The sequence below is a fragment of the Taudactylus pleione genome, unplaced genomic scaffold (assembly GCF_031769625.1).
Source record: "Taudactylus pleione unplaced genomic scaffold, aTauple2 ptg000037l, whole genome shotgun sequence".
Classification (NCBI taxonomy): domain Eukaryota; kingdom Metazoa; phylum Chordata; class Amphibia; order Anura; family Myobatrachidae; genus Taudactylus; species Taudactylus pleione.
This window is the reverse complement of record NW_028284439.1, coordinates 14,592,570-14,606,301: the sequence shown is the minus strand read 5'-3', so window position 1 is coordinate 14,606,301 and position 13,732 is coordinate 14,592,570. Positions and strand designations below refer to the sequence as shown.

Genomic DNA, 13,732 nt, shown 5'->3' with positions numbered 1-13,732 from the left:
GCTGATTCAAGCTGATGGCTGGGCGGGTGGGTTTCCCGGCAACTCAAGTTTGCATATATGCCCTTTTCTCAAAATTAATTCACATGAGAAAATGCCCACATACTACCTTGTTATACATGTGTGCAGTTTGAGGCAGGAAGAACAACAAAATAGTTCAAAATGATGGTGAGACAAAACGGTGTCAAGTTTAACTTTTAAATGTAGGCTATTACTCTATAGTCACTATTACAGAAATATAATGCTATTGCTTTTGTTTTTATATTATTCATTTGAATACAGTAGCTGTATGTAAAAAGCCACAGTGCTTCTACAAGATCCTTGCTCAGCTGTTAGCTCTCATTTAAAGCTTGCGCATCATAGGTAGTAGACAACAGCATCAGCTAATTATCCAAAAAGAAGCCCATACACAGCTATACCTACAGTAGTCAGTGCACCTGGCCGCCTGTGTCTGTGCATCTTTAAGGAGTTCTTGAGAGTCCTCCCTTCCTCTCATGAAGATGCTTGAATTACTATTTAATCTAACAGTGATAATGCAAATTGCTATTTTATTCATAAATAAAAGTAACCAACAGAAGCCAGTCCAGATATTGGAGCATGAATAACAAAAAAATAATATATATATATATATTCATCTATATATATATATATATAGATGAACATTGTGAATGATGACATAGTCATGTCAATGACAATTTATTCAAAATAGTGTATTAACATTCACTAAACCTAAAAAATTCACAAACATATATTGTATGTAACAATATTAGGATCTTATTTGAAGTCAATGTGTGATTATGCAGAAATAGAGGCATATATTTATCCTTCTGTATGTCCTATACACACCGCCATGTAAGTCCATTGAAGCACACTGCAGGTAGCCTCTCTGATCTGACATGCCTCATAACAGAACTGCACAACAAATGTAAATACAATGTCAAATCTCTAGTTCTGTCAAGATTCCCTATTGGAAATGTGATATACTGTACACATAAATTGCTGTGAATAACACACAATGCCTTTGAATGTCTTTACTTTTCAAATAAACAGAATAAAATTACCCTGTGGGACACTAGTGTTGTACTTATACAGTATCACCATGTAGTCCGATGTATACTGAAAGTTCCACTTGAACATAGAATAATATTTTTCTAAGTTACATGACTGTATGCTGTTAAAATAAATGTAACAACATATCTTTAATACTTTTCAAGTCCAAAATTCTGGTAATTAAACAATAAAATATTACATTTACAGTAAGCAACCCATTCTGTATAGCAAGATTATATTTAAAGTGTTATTGAAGACGGATACACAGTTGTGTTATATTATTATGTAGATGTTTATCTACAGTCCCTGGTTATGAGGTTTTTCTGTGATTTGTGCTTAGCCTGGCTATTAGGCTGCCATTCAACCTTGGCTGTTTCTCATAAATAACACCTTATCGACTTCAGTGATTGGCAGCAGAGGACAGAGACAAGTTTAAACCCTTGATATTAACACTGCTTGATACATAATGATTTAAGATTACTAATCTCCTTGTGTAGCCCCATATCCTTCACACTTATTTATAAAAAATACAGAGCCAATATAAAATATTTGATCTCTTTCTTTTTCTATCTATCTATATAACTGCAATACAAAGTAAGTTTCATGATGACTTCATAATGAACAACCGCCAAAGCTCTTCAATAAGTTTTTTTTATTTAATGTTAGACCTTCATAGATTAAGATCTATTATGGTACAATTCACAGCACAATAATTATAGATAGAAGAGAATCACTTTATATGTTGACTTAATACAAAATTTAAAGCAGTCATTAGTTTGCAATATGTATAGATAAACACTTTTTTTCCCGTTCCATTCCATACTGCCTGGCTAGTTGATATCTTATTGACAGAATTGGTTGGATTTGTAAAGTGCCTAGTATTTAAGCATCTAAACATTTCTAAATAACGTAGCTTGCAACCAGCTGTCATTTTTGGAACTGCTGCATAAGATACTCATTGGAGACGTAATATCAATTTACCTTGTGCCAACTGGTAAAAGCGCAATCATTTGTGAGTGAATTCTCCAAATTATGCTAAAGAGGAGTTGTTGAACTGCAGTGTCATGGGTAACTTCTAAGTAAATAATTATAGTCTCAGTAGCAGTTTCTCTACTAAATGTTTAGTATTTTGGCATATGGTCTAATTGTATAAAGATCCTTTACATACTCTATAATGATTATTCAATTATTTTAATATTTCGCAGGGCATTTATACTGGACACCTATTTTGTTGTATATAATAAAAGTAATAGAGAATATATTGTATTATTATTATTATTATTATTATTAAGTATTATATTACAAAAATAGTACAGGGAAATCATGTAAGCAAAATGCTTTCTAAGCTACAATTGCTTTCATGCAGCTGCATGTTACAATGGCATATGGTCAGTGCGATAACAGGTACTGGGAACCAGCTACACAAGTTTTACCCTTCTTCTTGTGCCAGTCACAATAGTCTGTAACAGTTATAGCTGCTGTACATTTGAATCAAACTGATTGCATAAGAATTTGATCAATGGTTGCATTTGGGTGATCTAAAATGACTAATTTTAGCCCAACCTCTAGATTCAATGACTAGATCTACCACATAACAACCACTTGTTTTTATGAATAATAATCATTAATACATAATGCCAGTTGTCCCAGGCTGATGGGACTGTCCCATGATTTACGTGGGGGGATTGGAGGATAGATAGTACTGTATTCCCCTACCTCACACAGCAGATACAGTTGCCTCCAATACATGAGGCAATGACATGAGGTTTCTGTAGCCAAGGAGGTATTATCACTTCAAGAACATGTTTATACCCACTATCACATGCCACGTACATGGCACACCATAGCTGTGCCCCGTATCCTGATTCCAGGATCACTAAAGTTGGAAAGAATAATGAATCCCAATAATAATCACTAGTATAATAATAAGTGTTTTAAAGCAGAAAATATTATTAGGAGCACAAGTTCTTATCATTACATTTCAATTAACTATTTAAAAAACAAAAACTAAAAAAAAATAAAAATAATAATTGCTAAAACCAAACAAAAAAACAGCTACAGAAACATTAAGGGGGAAATGTATCAAACCTTTGAGATAGGTAAAAGTGAGAATTTGCCCAAAGCAGCAAATCAGATTCTGTCATTTCATAGACTGTGTTAGATAAATGACAGAAGCTGATTGGCTGCTTTGGCAACTTCTCCACTTTATCTCTCACCAAGTCTTGATACATTTCCCTTAAATGACTTTTGAAACCTTTGGTAAACTATGCTAAGGGGCCTTGGGACTGTGGAAAGGAAGGTGCTGCCCATAATAATTATAGTCTGTAATTGTTCTAATATTCAGAGAAATAAGTAAACATATGTTTGGTTACTGTACGTTACACTATCTTTTGTGTGTGCTCTGCCTGATTGCACTGAAATGAAAACCTCAGATGTATTTTACACTCAGAGTAGAAAAACGAGTAAGGCTTGCGGGGATAGGAGTGTTCCCGCACATGCATAGTAGAACACAAAATGGCGGTTTTTGGATATGTCTAATTGATAGGTTAGGGTATATAAGTGCAGTACAGTCACCCTGCAATCATCCTTCCGACAAAGTCCTCCTATTATTGCCTTAGAAACTAAACGTTTTGAGGATGCAGTGACCTCCGCTACTTACAACCAGCTGACATTTTCACATAAGCTTTTTTGAAACTTTTTTAATGTAATTACCCATTCTTATGTGTGTATGTGTTGTGTATAAATAAATATGTTTGAAATACTACACTATGAGAGTGTTCTTCTCTCCCTCCCTACTATCATCACTGGAGCGAACAATTCTGCATACTGCATGTGATAGAGAAATCGCTGGATCCAGGAAAAGACACTAATCAAATGCCTATATAAATAGGTATACAAGGGGGAAGCAGTCGGGAAGCCGAAGGACGCAATCCCGACCGCCGGCTTCCCGACTGTCTAATCCCGGCAAGGTACAAATGACAGGCGTCGACATCCCGACACCTGTCATTTTACCTACACCAGGAGCCCGATGCCCAGCATCCCGATCGAAGATAAGCCGGGAGCAGGGCACGGACAGCCGCGTGGGGGGGAAGGTTAGGTTTAGGTCTCCCGGGGGGGACTTAGGGTTCGGCACCCCCCCCAGGAGGGTTAGGTGTAGGCTAGGGAAAGGGGGGGGGGTAGGGTTAGGCACCCCCAGGGGAAGGTTAGGGTTAGGCACCCCTCCCCTGGAAGACTTAGGTTAGACAGCGGTGATGGGGGTTAGGTTTAGGCACTTAGAAGGGGGATTAGGGTTAGGTACTGGGGGGGTGGTTAGGGTTAGGCACCCCTAAGGGAGGGGGAAAGATTAGCGGTACTTACCTTTAGCAGCAGGCAAGATCTTCACCCCTGCCGGGCATGTGCTGTCGGGATTTGCGGTCGGCGGTAATACATACCGATCCCATACATGGTACGCATATTATTATTAAGCAGTGTACCATATTTATAAGATTTACTATACTATATGGCACTTGTTCTCACCCTATTTCATAAATCCTGGGACCTTGCAACAACGGTCTTATTGGAGAACATTGCGCTGCCACCGTGAGAATGTGATTGTAGTTGGATAGACTGATTTACCAATAAACATTGATTTATACAGATATCCACTTGAGGTTTAGCGCTTGTAAAGTACCATCTTCTACTATATATATATATATATATATATATATATATATATATATATAAAGTTTGGACACACCTTCCCATTCAATGTTTTTTGTTAATTTAAATTGTTTTCAACATAGTAGATTAATACTGAAGACATCAAAACTATGTAAGAACACATATGGAATTATGTTGTAAACAAAAAAGTGTTAAACAAAGCAAAATATGTTTTATATTTTAGATTCCTCAAAGTAGCCCCCTTTTGCTTGGATGACAGCTTTGCACAATCTTGGCATTCTCTCAATCAGCTTCATGAGGTAGTCTCCTGGAATGGTTTTCCAACAGTCTTGAAGGAGTTCCCAGAGGTGCTAAGCACTTGCTGGCTGCTTTTCCTTCACTCTGCGGTCCAACTCATCCCAAACCAGCTAAACTGGGTTTAGGTCGGGTGATTGTGGAGGCCAGGTCATTTGCCGCAGCACTCCATCACTTTCCTTTTTGGTCAAGTAGACCTTATATAGCCTGGAGGTGTGTTTGGGGTCATTGTCTTGTTGAAAAATAAATGATGGTCCCAGTAAGCGCAAACCAGATTGGATGGCATGGGTAGCGTTATTATGTCATAGTCGACGTTTCGGGGAACGTGTCCCCTTTCTCAAGACAACATAAGACTATTTGTGGGGAGCAATACCCCTTTGGAGGGCACCAGAGCATTAGCAATTCAAAGGACTGGTGAGTGCCGGGTTCTATTTGTATTATATATATATATATATATATATATACACACACACACACACAACTAAAATATGTTGTGAAAGCAAACTGCAATTACAGGCTTGGCTTTAAGAGTATGCATTTACCCAATGCCCAGATTCTATAGCTATTTTTCATTTTTTAATGACCAATACAGAACTGTTAAATATAAAAATGAAAAAGTATATTTAAGAAATATATAGACCATTGCAGGAATGGCTGTAACAATGATTACCAACACCTGCTGGTCTCCCTGGAATTCTCTTTTATCAAGTTAATTTAGTAAGCTGAGAAAGCCTGACACATATTCCAATAAGTGCCTCTTCTTATTAGTGAAGAAACCCATGGATTTTGGAAGGCCTTTAACCTTTTGTATAATTTAAAGGTAGCTGAGAGAATAGCCTAGAATCCCAATAAAGTCCCATTGTTTTAAGTACTCTGCAGAAAGTATCAATAAGTTTTCTGCTGATGCAGCACATGTACAAGAGCAATTCTGGTTTTCTTGACTTAAACAGTATAATTTTGATATATTTGCTGTTAATCAGCTCTTACCGAAGATTTTTAGCAAATTCTACATAAATCAAGTCAATTATGTCAGCAAAAGCCATATTTATACAGTTAAGTGTTATCAGTTGTATAATCAAACTGTTCAATTGAGGGCTACTTATCCAAGATGGAAAATAGTACTCAACGAGGAGAAAGCCATTAATCATTAGAGGTTTATTTGTTTTATAAAATGTTTTATGTTCAATGTGATGAGTGAATGTGATACAATAAAAGTGAAAAAAAATGATTCTTACTTGAAATGGGACAAAATTTACTATACAAAATATAATATCTTGCAGATGCTTTTAAGGAATGGCTGCACCTCTTCAAGTATCTCTATGTTTGTGTGGGGCCGAACTGGAAGCTGATCCCTTTCCTCTGTACTTGGGCAGTGTGGCAGAATCATATCTGCTGAGAGATCTGGTTGGCCACAGTGCTGGTGTGTGTGTGTGTGTGTGTGGCCAATAGGATTGGCTATGCACCATTGGGTGCCCTTTGCAGAAGCTGCCACCTCTGAGGTGGGCATGCCTGCACCATCTTAGGGGCGTTGTTAAGCCTCTCTAACAGTCAAGCACAAATTTATTAATGCCACTGAATAAAACATTTAATTTTATAAATTATATTTACTTTTGTAAATAATATGTACAAACATAAGATTGTGATTGACACTGCAAAGCAAACAAATATTTATAATTGTTTTACTATTATTATTCTGGCCATCTCTGTCCATATGCTTTCCACCAATAACCTCACCAATTTAATAAAATGATCTCTCCTCTTGTGCTCTGTAGAACTGACTGCATACTGATACAAGAATAGGCTGCATAGTACACTTGATGCAAGTTTTAAAAGCCTGATCATTAAAGATCACATTAGCTGAGCAGCAATGTTTGAGAAGTCAGCTTACATTTATCAGCTGTCCTGTCATATACGGATTATCTGTGCTGTTGCATCCAGAGACAAAGACCAAACAATATTGCATCTTCAATTCTACATCCTCCAAAACAAAACAAGGGGCATAGTTAAGGCTAACTGAGCTGTAATAATGTGATTTATGAACTAGTTTGACAAATGAATCCCATCATTTCACAATTCTCTGTAAAACTAATGTGTTACCTGATTTCAGAGTGAAAACATCTATTTGTATGGAATCAGTGCTCTGAGTAGTTGATCCTTTCAAGTTACTGATTATCTAAGAGCTCTGCCATGCAAATATACTTTATAATTTAGGTTCAAGCAAGTGAGCAATAATAACCTCACCAAACTGTGAGTTTACTGTTTAGCATAAAAGATTAGCAGTAAAGCCTTGTGCTTGACCAAGATGACAGTGCTTAAACATGTAATACATTAGAAAATGTGCTTTCTGGTGCCAAGTAAACAGGAATATTGTCTATTTAAGTATATTAAGAACATTTTCTTTTGCATTAAAAATGTAATTACAAGACAATGCTTGATTGATCTTCAGTGACCAATGGAGGCATAAACATAAATAATTAATGAAAGGTAAAATTGTACTGTAGTAGCCCTGCTACTTTATTTTTCTATTACAGGAATAAAGAATAAAGTACCAGCTAAAATAAATCCCAACGCATATACATGCATACCTCTCATCATCAAAGGTTGCATCCCAGTATGGGGGGCATGGCCATATCGTGCAGGGGGAGTGTTCACATGACTGAGAGGGTGTATCCCTACCACCAGTGCCAACCATCTTCTGTAAACATTTAAGTGCCATGTGCACCATCGCCAGTTGGGCTTGGCACCCCTACACTGTAGCTCTGCTATGCAGAGCAGGTGATGATGACAATAACTCCCCTACTGCCTGATGATAGAGACAATACAGTCCTGTTCATGAGAGCAGGACACACCCTTACATAGGTACTCTCCTCGTGGCATCAGGATGGTAGAAATGTATGTATATGTGCTGCATGGCTGCGCTGCAATAAGTGGCATACTATACTAGCTGCATTGCTACAATTCTTACTATACACCGTTATACACCATCTCATTATTGCAAATAGCTGAGCAACCAATCATGTGGCAGTACCACAATGCATAAAAGCATGCACAAGAAGTTGTTTTCAGAACAACTTCTGATCCCCTGGGAATTTCATGAACAGCACTTTCTAGAGTTTACAAAGCATTGTGCACAAAACAACTGGGTTTAGAGGAGAATGGCAGGACTAGTTCAAGCAGACAGGAATGCCACAATAACTCAAATTACCATGCGTTACAACAATGATTTGAAAAAGAGCATCCCTGAATGCTCAGCGCATCAATCTTTGAGGTAGATGCTCTACATTAGACATTAGGTTCCATTCCTGTCAGTTAAGAACAAGAAAACTGAGACTGCAGTGGGTACAGATTGGAAAAAGTCACTTGGTTTGCCTATGCAGATGGTAGGGCCTTAATAACCTCAATCAATGGATCCATCCTGCCTTGTTTTAACAATTCAGGCTGATGGTGGTGTAATGTTGTATAAAATGGTTTATTGTCCCACATTAGGTCAATTAATACCATTTAGCATACCTACGAAAATCTCTCTCTGTAGCTCTAGTGGTATGCAGCCCATAGGATACACGGGCTAACTCCATCTGGAGATGGTGTTAGTTAATGGGGCCAAGCTCCATTTGGTAAACTTAGCAAAAGAGCTGCCTCCATATTGTTTTTGTGATTTTTGCAGTTTAAAATGGAAAACCACCGTAGATTTCTCCAAAATCTGCTGCCGGCCTTTGTACATACATTCATGGACACTTTATATTTGCTGCTACCCCTGAAAACTGGTGTTTTTGTAGTATATCCCACAAATATTAATTGATAAATAGGCCCCTTTGTTTGTTTATTTATATGGCTGACCCTTTCATCCTCCCAAATACTTGCTCACATAATTTTTATTCACATACACAAAGCAATGCTTCTGATGTGTCTGTTCTAGTTCACCTATTGTAAGGTCAGTAGAAGCAGTTCTGGACAGGGTTGTGGAATACAAAAGGCCACAATTTAAGGAAATGTTTCATCAGGAAGATTTGGATATTTCACTTAATGAGAAATAGGGTAATATCTTTATTAAATTCCTTGACCAAAATATGTGGACATTAAATGATTGCAATCTGTAATTCTCTAAAGGAGGAATCAAAACCTAAAACCAACCGGCACTGATGAAGCTGTCCCAGGACATAGCTGCTTGCAGATGCATTGCCCTGTCTCAGCAGGAGGCCCATGTCACACTATAAAACCTCAGTGGGATGAGTGTTACTCAGACGGCTGCTGTATAAGTGTCATTTTGTGAACTTGTTTCTCTTTGGATAGGTTTATTTGAATATTTTTCCAAGGGAAAATTGCCTGCAAGTCTTACTGTCCCTATTCATTATTCTAGTGGAACAGTACAATGAAATACCAGATGTATTCCACTGGGGGAAGGGGAGAAATATGGTTAGTGTGAAATTAACATTTTTAATTAAAATGCTTCTAATTGATATTGGTCCATTTTGTTTATGATGAATCACAACTGCAGCTGGAAGTATGTTTTGAAACAATAATTCATTTGTCTATATCAAGAAACAAAGCTTAAATTAACTCCACAAGTGGTGAGTGTAATGTTAGTAATCTGAACCTGAGCCCAAGCTTGTTTCATGTACCAGAATAATGGATACTTCTTAGCGGTGTCCGCAGAAAACAGTTCAGTATTATACAATGTTCTAAAACTGAAATGGTATAAATCTTAAAATGGAATGCGTTAACAAAAAAAATAAAATAAATGTTAATCATCTTTGGGTGAAGAAATCCTTGCTACACTTGTATAAAGTAAGGCTGAGCTAATCATCTTTGGGTGAAGAAATCCTTGCTACACTTGTATAAAGTAAGGCTGAGCTAATCATCTTTGGGTGAAGAAATCCTTGCTACACTTGTATAAAGTAAGGCTGAGCCAGATTACCAGGATACCTGAACAAGAAATTAATTTAGGCCCTAGTTGAATTATTCTTATTATTATCCTTTATTTATATGGCGCTACAAGTGTTCCGCAGCGCCTTACAAAGTACATAAATAAGTAAACAAGAAACCAGTGACTTACTGTACAATACAATGCAGGACAAGGACATGGTTTATACACATTGCTGCATAACTGATAATAACACTCAAGTAAGCAACCAAGTGATAGGTGCCCAAGTGGGGAGGAATAGATTAAATATAAGTAAGGAGAAGCACAAGAGGGTAGAGGGCGCTGCTTGTGAGAGCTTACATTCCAATGTGGAATGATTGGGAACAACACATATCTGTCCATTCAATGCATAGGCTGAGTGGCTGGATGAACAGAGGCGCCAAGAGGGTGAGGGGAGCGGGTACTAATTTTTTTCGGTGCCACCCCCCCTCCCTCTCCCTTTCAGGAGCCCAGCACACGTGTGAGACTGGTCTCAGCAACAGTCTCCTCTGCCTGTGAGAGGGAGTGATCACACTGATTGCCCCCCCCCCCCCTCCGGATTTCTGCCAGGCTGAGGGGCTCACTGCAGCCCCACTTCTCTGCGTTCTTTTTTTTTTTTAAGGGGGCATGGGCATGCCTTCCTTGATTAGGCCACACCCCTTCCCCCCTGTGGATGAAATGTGACAGCACTCTGCACATTGCATCAGCAGTCATCTGGGTTGTTTTTGGATGCTCATGCTGAGTTATATAAAAAGCCAAACATTATATAAATACAGTCAAATGTGAGTTCTCTAGTTTTTCGGTAATTGCTGCCCACCACATTCATGTCCAGTTTCATCCCCTCAGTTCTCTGGCCATGTCTCCCCAATACTATTGGCAACGGTTGCTCAGCTACCGGGGAGATAGAGACCAGATATCGTTCCAGCAAAGTTTAGCTCGTCATAATGGCTGACGAAGGAGGTCCACATTGCCCACAAAAGTCCTCATAAAGAGTTGGAAGTAAATCATGTGTATGAAGAGTTTTTGTAAAACATGCATATATTTGCTTGTGTGCACAGTTGTATACATTTTGTGATGTAACAGCATCTGCATGTGCATCTGGTTTTCTACTAATCATCGTCATAGGAACCTACACTAGGTGCAAAAAAATATGCCTCCAAAAAGGCGTATACAGTATTGGCTTAAGGTGATCTCTGTATAGGTAGTATTTAAGTGAACGTGTCACGCTGAACTATGCCTATTGAATCCACCAGTAAACCAAGTTATGTCTGTTTTTTTTAAATCAAGTGATTTTATTGAAAGTTTTCCAAAAAACAAACAAAACAAAAAAAATCAGACCATCATGTACAAGAGCTGACAAGTGTTGATATAGTTACAAAATGCATCAACTGCATTATAGCAGGAATATATACAAAAACAAATTAAAATGACTTACAAAATTATTAAAAAGGAAGAAAGGTGAAGAAGTAGCAGAAGAAGACTGGCGTGTGGGGACGGCAAAAAGCAAGGAAGACAGAACTAGGATGGGGAGCAGAGGGTAGAAAAACTTAGAAGAGAGAAATCAGAGGCAGACCTACGAAGTGCCAAACCAGACCAAGACCATCTATCCCATAAGTTATGAAACTTCTGTACTGCATTTCTACTGGTATACGCATAGCATTTACTATCAATCGTGTCATAATAAGGGCCAGTCACTTGTGAACACTTGGTAGCTCAGGAGCAAACCACATTCTGGCAATAATTACTTTGGCCAACATAGACAGTCCCATAACATAATTGTACATGGTAACATCAATGAATTCTTCTATATAAAGCTCAAATAGACATAGTCTAGGGTCAGCAGAGGTAAACATACATTATGGGCAGTATAGCAGTATATTTAATATCAGACCAGACCTTAATACCAAAAGTACTGAGTATTGGGACTAGTCGAGAGCAGGTGCCAAAAATCACAGACAGGTAGCATGTTCACGAGCACCAATCTTGACTAGCCTTGCAGGTAGATTCAGGCTGGCCTGCCAGGGAAATCACTGGTGTGCTCCCCTGCTTTGGAGCTATGACCACTATGATTGTGGGTTGGGGCCCATGTAGGGGTGGGCATGTCCCTATACTACATGGTTCACATTTAGGTGGGATGTAATCAGCATCCCGGCACTCCAGATTCCGGTGGTCAGAATTCCGGTGCCCGGATCCCAACAGCAGTCAGAATCCTGGCTCCAGAATCCTGACTGCTGACATCCCGAACGGTATGTATTAGGGTTATGTTTAAGGTTAGGGTAAGGCACTATAAGAGGGTTAGGGTTAGGCTAGGGTTAGGCTGTGGGGGGTTAAGGTTAACCTGTGGGAGAGGAGGATTAGGGTTAGGCTGCAGAAAAGGTAGGTTAGGGTTAAGGGGAGGGTACTTACCTGCATGCATCGGGATTCTGACAGTCAGTATGGCGCTGTTGGTATTCTGGCCGCTGGCATCCCGAACGCTTGGATCCCGACCGCCTTGATCATGTACCCAACCCATCTAGGTTTCTACAGTTGCTGCTGTGTGTCTGTACTGCTGAGTAGGGTGCAGGAACTCAGGAAATCTATTCTCAGCATTGTCTGCTCAGCTGTGCTATGATTGGCTGAGTGACACATCACACACTGTCACTCTGGCAATCAGAGCACAGACATGCCCCCATCTCATACTGCTCTGCTGTGAATGGAAGAAGCAAGCTGGGAGAGAAGCTACTGGGTGCTGCTCTTTTGCATCTAGGTGGTGTCTGCGGAAATTCACACTATGGCCCTCATTCAGAGCCGTTCGCTATTTGCGGTCGTTCGTTTAAAAACAAGGGGTGGCTATTCAAATGATCCGTACGCACATTGTAGTCTGTTCACACCTCTAAGTCTGAACGAGCGAGCAAAACATACGCTCGTTTATTTGTTAAAAACGCCCCCTGGCCGCTCGCATCCTACGTCATGTCCGCTATTTATTAGATTAATCGAGTACATCGACCAGCGTATGAACTGCTCGCTATTCTTGTGGTTGGTGTTTGCTACCACAAATTTGCGAGCAGTTCTGGCTCTAAAATAACCCAGTGACGTGGTCAATGACGCTGCTGTTTTAAATATACACACCCATAAAACGCCCGTTTTGACCTTTAAGCACGCCTGCGTTCGGATCTCCACTCCCCATTTTCAAGCACCATCCCCTGTTACCACCCACATACGCCTCATTCTGTCACTCAAAATAGCAGGCACTCGCTATATAGCGTACAAACGATTTTCGGCCGCACTGACTGGTTCGCGCATGCGTACTAAAAACCGTACGCATGCGCAGATGTGCAAACATCGCTCAGAACGAGCGTACTGCCGCTAACGAGCGGCTCTGAATGAGGGCCTATGTTCTGGAACAGATCCAACAAGAGGTCAGTACAATTTCCTGCAGCCCTGGGAGTAATTTTCTGTAGTCAGACTGGTGTAAGTACAATGTTCTGCAACCCTAGTGATGTGAATGCAATCTTCTACAGCCCTGGAAGTAATGTCCTGCAGCCATACTGTTGTGAGTGCAATGTCCTGAAGCCCTGGGAGTAATATCTTGCAGCTATACTGGTCCTGGGAGTAATATCCTGCAGCTATATTGCTGTGAATGCAATGTCCTGCAGTCATACTGGTGTCAGTGCAATGTCTTACAGTCTTGTGAGTAATGTTTTGCAACCCTGGGAGTAATGTCCTGCAGTCATACTGTTGTGAGTGCACTGTCCTGCAGCCCTGGGAGTAATATCCTGCAGATATACTGGTGTGAATGCAATGTCCTGCAGTCATACTGGTGTCAGTGCAATGTCTTACAGTCCTGGGAGT

General features: G+C 39.6%; 1 protein-coding gene across 1 annotated transcript in view; it reads right to left on the bottom strand.

Moving 5' to 3' along the window:
• The window catches only part of NLGN1 (neuroligin 1), a 765,562-nt gene that overhangs the window by 741,668 nt on the left and 10,162 nt on the right, over nt 1-13,732 (bottom strand). The window lies entirely within an intron of this gene.